A 6118-nucleotide genomic window follows, 5' to 3' on the forward strand; every position below is an offset into this window, starting at 1 on the left:
CTTGATTTAAGGCCTTGTTGATTGTTTTATCTTGCTGAAAATGAAATATGCCATTTCTTGCATTTAGTATCCAAAATAAATATTTAATTACCAGCTGCATTATTCTGCATTGAGAGATATTTATGTACAAATATAGAAGGTTATTTAACGTTGACATTGTGTGATTATTTCTTACTTTTATTGCTTTAAATGAAATGACGCAAAATCAACCAACCCTTTCGAGTTGTCATAGGCTGGTATTTGTCATGCCTCAAAGTTTAGTACCAAAGTTATGCTGGTTAGACAAAAAAGGTTGATATGTTCCTTTCGATAGGTTCACATGATTGCCCTATTTCATTTTAGCATTATACGGGTTATATAATGACTTGGACAAATAGCAGTGGCTGAAAGTTTTTTATTTATAGAAATATAAAATGTGCACATGCTATCAGTTGTTCTTTTACAGCAAAGGAATTGCAAAAATATGTATATACTGTATATTTGACTTTCTCTCTCCCTCATTTCTCCTTCCCTTAAGTGTGCTTGGGTCAGGAATGTTGTAGTTGTCTGTAGTTACTTTAAAATTATAAAAATGCAAACTCTGCTTGCACATGCAGAAGAGCGCACTTCCATCTATTCGGCAATATCAGACTGTCGCTTAAACGGTTTGCTGTGTGCCAAGTGTTTTGGCCTTGATTCAGTTCATGCAAAGTTGAGAAAATGCTGTCAAAACTTACATTTACATTTATGCATTTGGCAGACGCTTTTATTCAAAGTGACTTAAAGAGCCCTTATTACAGGGACAATCCCCCCGGAGCAACCTGGAGTTAAGTGTCTTGCTCAAGGACACAATGGTGGTGGCTGTGGGGATCAAACCAGCAACCTTCTGATGACCAGTTATGTGCTTTAGCCCACTACGCCACCAACTACGAGATGCAGTTATGTGTGCTTACAGTCAAGTCAAGTACATTTTATTTGTATAGCGCTTTTCATCACTTCAAAGCAGCTTTATAGAAAATCGTGCATTAACAGAAAATGAAACGGTGATGTCTATAAAGTATTAGAGTCATCATTGTGTAGTTTGATTAAATATGATTGTAAATTGTGTATAAAAAAAATTAATAATCATTGTATTTATAACCCCAGCGAGCAAGCTGAAGGCGACTGTGATTAATCAACAGAGATGTTGATTAATGGAGAAAAATAAACTTTGGGAAACCAGACTCACTGTGCGGGCCAGTTCCCCTCTGACTAACATCATGAATATAATGTCAATATTAGCTATGTATGTGCAGTGCAAGTCATGGTTTAAAATGTGTAAATTAAGTAAGTTTTACGGGCCAGTGTTTATACAAATATTTGTTATGAATTTAAAGATTAATGACTAATGTTTTTGAAGTCCATCCTGGATTTACTGCAGAAGTTCACAGAGATGCATTTGTCCTTGTTAATTGGCTGATGAAGGCTTTTGTTGGCAATTAAATGATAGTTTATGTATTCCATGTTAAGAGTGTAGTCCATCAATAGATAAAGGTGTTGCAGGTGGAGATTAATGAGGTGCATCTCAGTTCAACCTGCAGGTCATTTCGGTGAGGTCTATCCTAAGTCCAAGGTTCAGGCAGTGGCAGATGAAGTATCCCATGTCTTATGGTTGGAGTTGGCATCAGTTCATCCTCTGAAGTTCATCGTAATAGACTGAAGTGATGTCTGGCTGGCACCGGCTGCATTGAGTCCGACACCAAGCAGGAATGGAGGTGGATCCGGCCGGCTCGGGTAACCTCGGATATGAATTTCGAGGTTGAGACATGGAAACAAATAGAACAATATTTGCATAGATGTCATTCAATATTTTGAGTTGTAGATCATGATCAATGTTTCTGGTTCCGGCAGACCTGACTAAAGCAGCCTAATTGTGAGTTGATGGATAAATTAGAGGTATGCCTGGTCTAGACTTAAACTGAGTGTGTCTGCATCCCAAACAATGTTAGGGAGACTATTCCATAGTTTAGGAGCCAAATATGAAAAGGATCTAACTCCTTTTGTGGATTTTGATATTCTAGGAACAATTAACAGGTCAGAGTTTTGCGATCATAATGAACATGATGCAATATAGTATGGTAGAAGGTCACTTAAGTACTGCGGAGCTAGACCATTCAAAACTTTATACGTAGTTACAGAATTGTACAATTAATATGCAGTTTAACAGGTAGCCAATGTAACGATGATAAAATGGGGCTAAAATGATCATATTTCTTGGTTCTAGTCAGCACTCTGGCTGCTGCATTTTTAACAAATTGAAGTTAATTTACTGAACTTGCTGGACATCCTCCCAGTAATGCATTACAATATTCTAGTCTTGAGGTCACGAACGCATGAATTCATTTTTTGGCATAAGCAACAGAGAGCTTGTGTCATAACTTAGCAATATTTTTCAGGTGGAAGAATGCTTTTCCTACATTGGAAATCTGATTTTCAAAGGACAGATTGGCATCAATTATAACACAAGTTCTTTGCTGTAGAAGACGACATAACAGTACATCCATAGAGAGTCAATTTATAGTTTAGCGGATTATTTTTAGAGGTTTTTGGTCCAATAATTAGTACCTCTGTATTGTCAGCTCTGCTAATTTGGAGAACTGGAAAGTATGGAACTGAAATTACGTCGGGTTTCGAAGAAATATAAAGTTTGGTATCGTCGGCATAACAGTGGAAACTTATTCCACGATTCCTGGTAATATCTCCCAGGGGAAGCATAGATAAGGAAAAAAGCAGAGGTCCTAAAACTGATCCCTGTGGCACTCCATTTTTAACTTTTGTTTGATTTGACAATTCCTCGTTTACACAGACAAAGTGTTAGCGGTCTGCTAAATAGTCCCTAAACCATGCTAATGCAAGTCCACTAATGCCAACATAATTCTCTAGCCTATTTAAGAGAATGTCGTGATCTATCACGTCAAAGGCAGCACTAAGATATAAAAGCACTAGAAGAGAGAAGCAGCCGTGATTAGATGTGTGATGATGAGGAGGGCGGGGCTGGGCCATGAGTGTGCACAGCTGGCCCCCAATAGGTCTAATCAGCCAAAGAGAGGAATAAGGCCAAGCCGAATGCAGCAGTTCGGGAGAGGGAGAGCCACACGCAGATGATGTGTTTGTGTATATGTTTGTGGGCAATGGAGGAGTCAGGAGACAGCAAACAGTTTGGGAATGAGTATTTATTTCCACTTCTCTCATATAAAACAAAAGAAACATGGCTCTCAGTGGCCAACTCAAACAGCATCCTTTAACAGTCTCATAATAATGTTTTAAGCAGTTATTTGCTGCTGGTCATTCCATCAGCAGCTCTCTTGCCACTCTCAAGCACTCCGATGCTCTGGCGTGCCTTATCATGTCTCCCTCTGCCATCACTATAATGAGAGACAGGAGTAATTTTAGCCCAGGTGAGGAGCCTTACCGATGTCCCTCTTCCGTAGACAGACACATGATCATGCCCCCCATGCCACAAGATGATAAGAGCAAGTCATTTGTAACTCTGATAAGTGCAGACTCCGTATTGTGATGGGGCCTAAATCCTGACTGAAATTGTTCATGTGTACTATTTCTCTGTAGAAATGAATATCATTAGAAGGACACTATCTTTTCTAGTATTTTTAACATAAATGGGAGGTTTGAAATTGGTCTATAATCTGCCAGATCTCCAGGATCAAGCTGTGGCTTCTTAATAAGCGGTTTGATAACTGCCATTTTAACATTTCTTGGGGACATATCCTAAGGATAGCGAGGAGTTAATAATATTAAGAGGTTCTGTGATTATAGGGAATACCTCTTTTAACAGCTTAGTTGGTATTGGCTCTAACATACATGTTGTGGCTTTTGATGTTTCGATTCGTTTTGTTAGCTCTTCATGACCTATGACAGCGAAGGATTGAAGTTACTCATGAGGAAAATTGCGAGATACTGTTTTCTATGGTACTGTGACAGACGATTGCATAATTCCAATTTTATTTCTGATTATTTCAATTTTAACAGTAAAGAAATTCAAGAAGTCACTGACAGGTCCCCGGCACCCCATCCATATACTCGCCAAACCTTGGCTGTGTTAAATCCAAGTGAGCTAACTCCCTAGACATTTACGGGCATCATAGGTGCGTGCATCTTAGAACATGGATATGATGCCCAAAAATGTTGCATGCAGCTTTAATGGACAAATATTTTGAATGTAAAAATGCTGCATGCACCTATGATGCCCAAAAACGTTGGATGCGCCTATGTACCTGAAAATGTTGCATGGACCTATGATGCCCAAAAATGTTGCATGCACCTACAGTATGATGCCTGAACATGTTGCATGCACCATGTTGGTGCTACTGTATGATGCCTAAAAATGCTGTGTGCCCTTTGATGCTTGGAAACATTTTGCACGCACTGATAATGCATGCACCTAAGATGGCAAAATATGCTGCATGCACCTATGATGCCCAGAAATGTTGCATACATCTACTGTATGATGCTCAAAAATGCTGTGTGCTCCTATGATGTCCAAAATGTTGCATGCACCTAAATTATATATATATATTTTAAATGCTGAACTTATATGATGCTCAAAAATACTGCGCGTGTCTATGATGACTAAAAGTGTTGCCTGAAGCACCTATGATACCCAAATATTCTACACGTGCCTGTGATACCCAAAAATGCTGCGTGTACCTATGAGTCCAGCATATATAGCAGGCTGCTGAGCGCTATAAATACAACAGAGCGCGCACATCACTCTACAGTTCACTAAAAGTGTGGAAACTGCGCTCTCCGTCGCGCGCTCTCTGCGGGGATTGAATCGACTTTAACTTCTTTTCACTGGATCTTTGCGGACTGTATATACTATTGAAACTATTAATAAGTATTGCAATGAGTTTCTTCTCTCTCTCTGTCTATCTGGAATAAATAATAAGACTCATCGCATGACGTGAGCCTGATGTCGCCTTTCGATTCTGAAGGTATTTTGTTCCTTTTTTTACTGCCAATGCTGTTAAAAAATACAAATGAAGATGTTGCTCAGGTGGGATGGATAATCTAAAGTTTTTCTCAAATGGTAAGTAGTCTTATTATCCTGGTTTAGTTGTAATAGGCAAGGAAGAAAAGCGTGATTCTTTAAACATGTTTAAACTAATGTTAGTTCAAAAGATGGTCCCCCAGTCGTTTAGTATGATGAGCATGTTAGGTTAGATTTATTTTATTAACTATAAATATTGTATTTTTATTATAAATATTTTAATAGCTATCAGCTATTAAAACACTTTACACATATGGATATATTCAGACTCTGTACATAAAATAAAAATGAGAGAAAATTGAATATAACAAATTTAAAGTAGACACTGTAAAATGTTTGTGAGGTAACCTAAAAATGTGCTCCAACTAACTGGTTTTATTCAATTAAAATTTGTACTATAATCTGAATTTCCCTGACCAATTAGGTTCACTAACAAATGCATTTTATTATCATAATTATTTTGCATTAAAAAGCAGAAATAGATCCTATTTTTTTCAGTGTAAAAAAAAAAGGTTACATTATGATGTATATGAATATATAAGACTTATTATTCGATTATATAGCCTATGCGGTTGATGCATAGTATGTCAATGAGTTGTTTTTTAAAAGTCCTTTGAATGCATAGCAAGATCTTTCATGTGCTGAGACTGTCTAGTGGATTTTAACTTTCTTTTTGCACTATGACATTTTTAAAACTACAAATGTATCCCTAACCCTAATGCATAGTCTTACAGTTTATATGAGGTCATAAAATAATGCATGCATACTATAAAAGACTAGCAAAATTAAGCTAGTTTTAGATACAGTAGCTATACCGCGTCAAACCATACAGGACATGTCAACTATACTTATATATTACTTACTTACACCATTACGTATAGTTTCTATATTATTTTCAATCTGTATATCTCTTAATATATAGTGTGTATGATCTGATATTGACGAGTTGGTTACTTCTTGTTACTGTAAATTACATTGTTTGTGTCAACGGTCAGAAGTGTTGAAATTTGTACTGTGCTTTCTGCTCTCTCATTCCTCAAGAGGAAATTGTGACAATGCTCTTATTCACTACAGTTTCGACTTTTCTGTGGG

General features: G+C 37.3%; 1 protein-coding gene across 2 annotated transcripts in view; it reads left to right on the forward strand.

The window, feature by feature from the left end:
- The first annotated feature begins 4730 nt into the window (after window positions 1-4730).
- Window positions 4731-6118, forward strand: part of LOC127653015 (prostaglandin E2 receptor EP1 subtype-like) — a 7495-nt gene continuing 6107 nt past the window's right edge. The window contains exon 1 of one of the 2 annotated variants that reach the window (XM_052139491.1): window positions 4731-5065. The gene's annotated coding sequence lies outside the window, so the exon portion shown is untranslated. The remainder of the gene's footprint in view (window positions 5066-6118) is intronic. The other variant, XM_052139492.1, reaches the window with a different exon arrangement.

Source organism: Xyrauchen texanus, chromosome 12, assembly GCF_025860055.1.
Source record: "Xyrauchen texanus isolate HMW12.3.18 chromosome 12, RBS_HiC_50CHRs, whole genome shotgun sequence".
In the NCBI taxonomy this organism is placed as follows: domain Eukaryota; kingdom Metazoa; phylum Chordata; class Actinopteri; order Cypriniformes; family Catostomidae; genus Xyrauchen; species Xyrauchen texanus.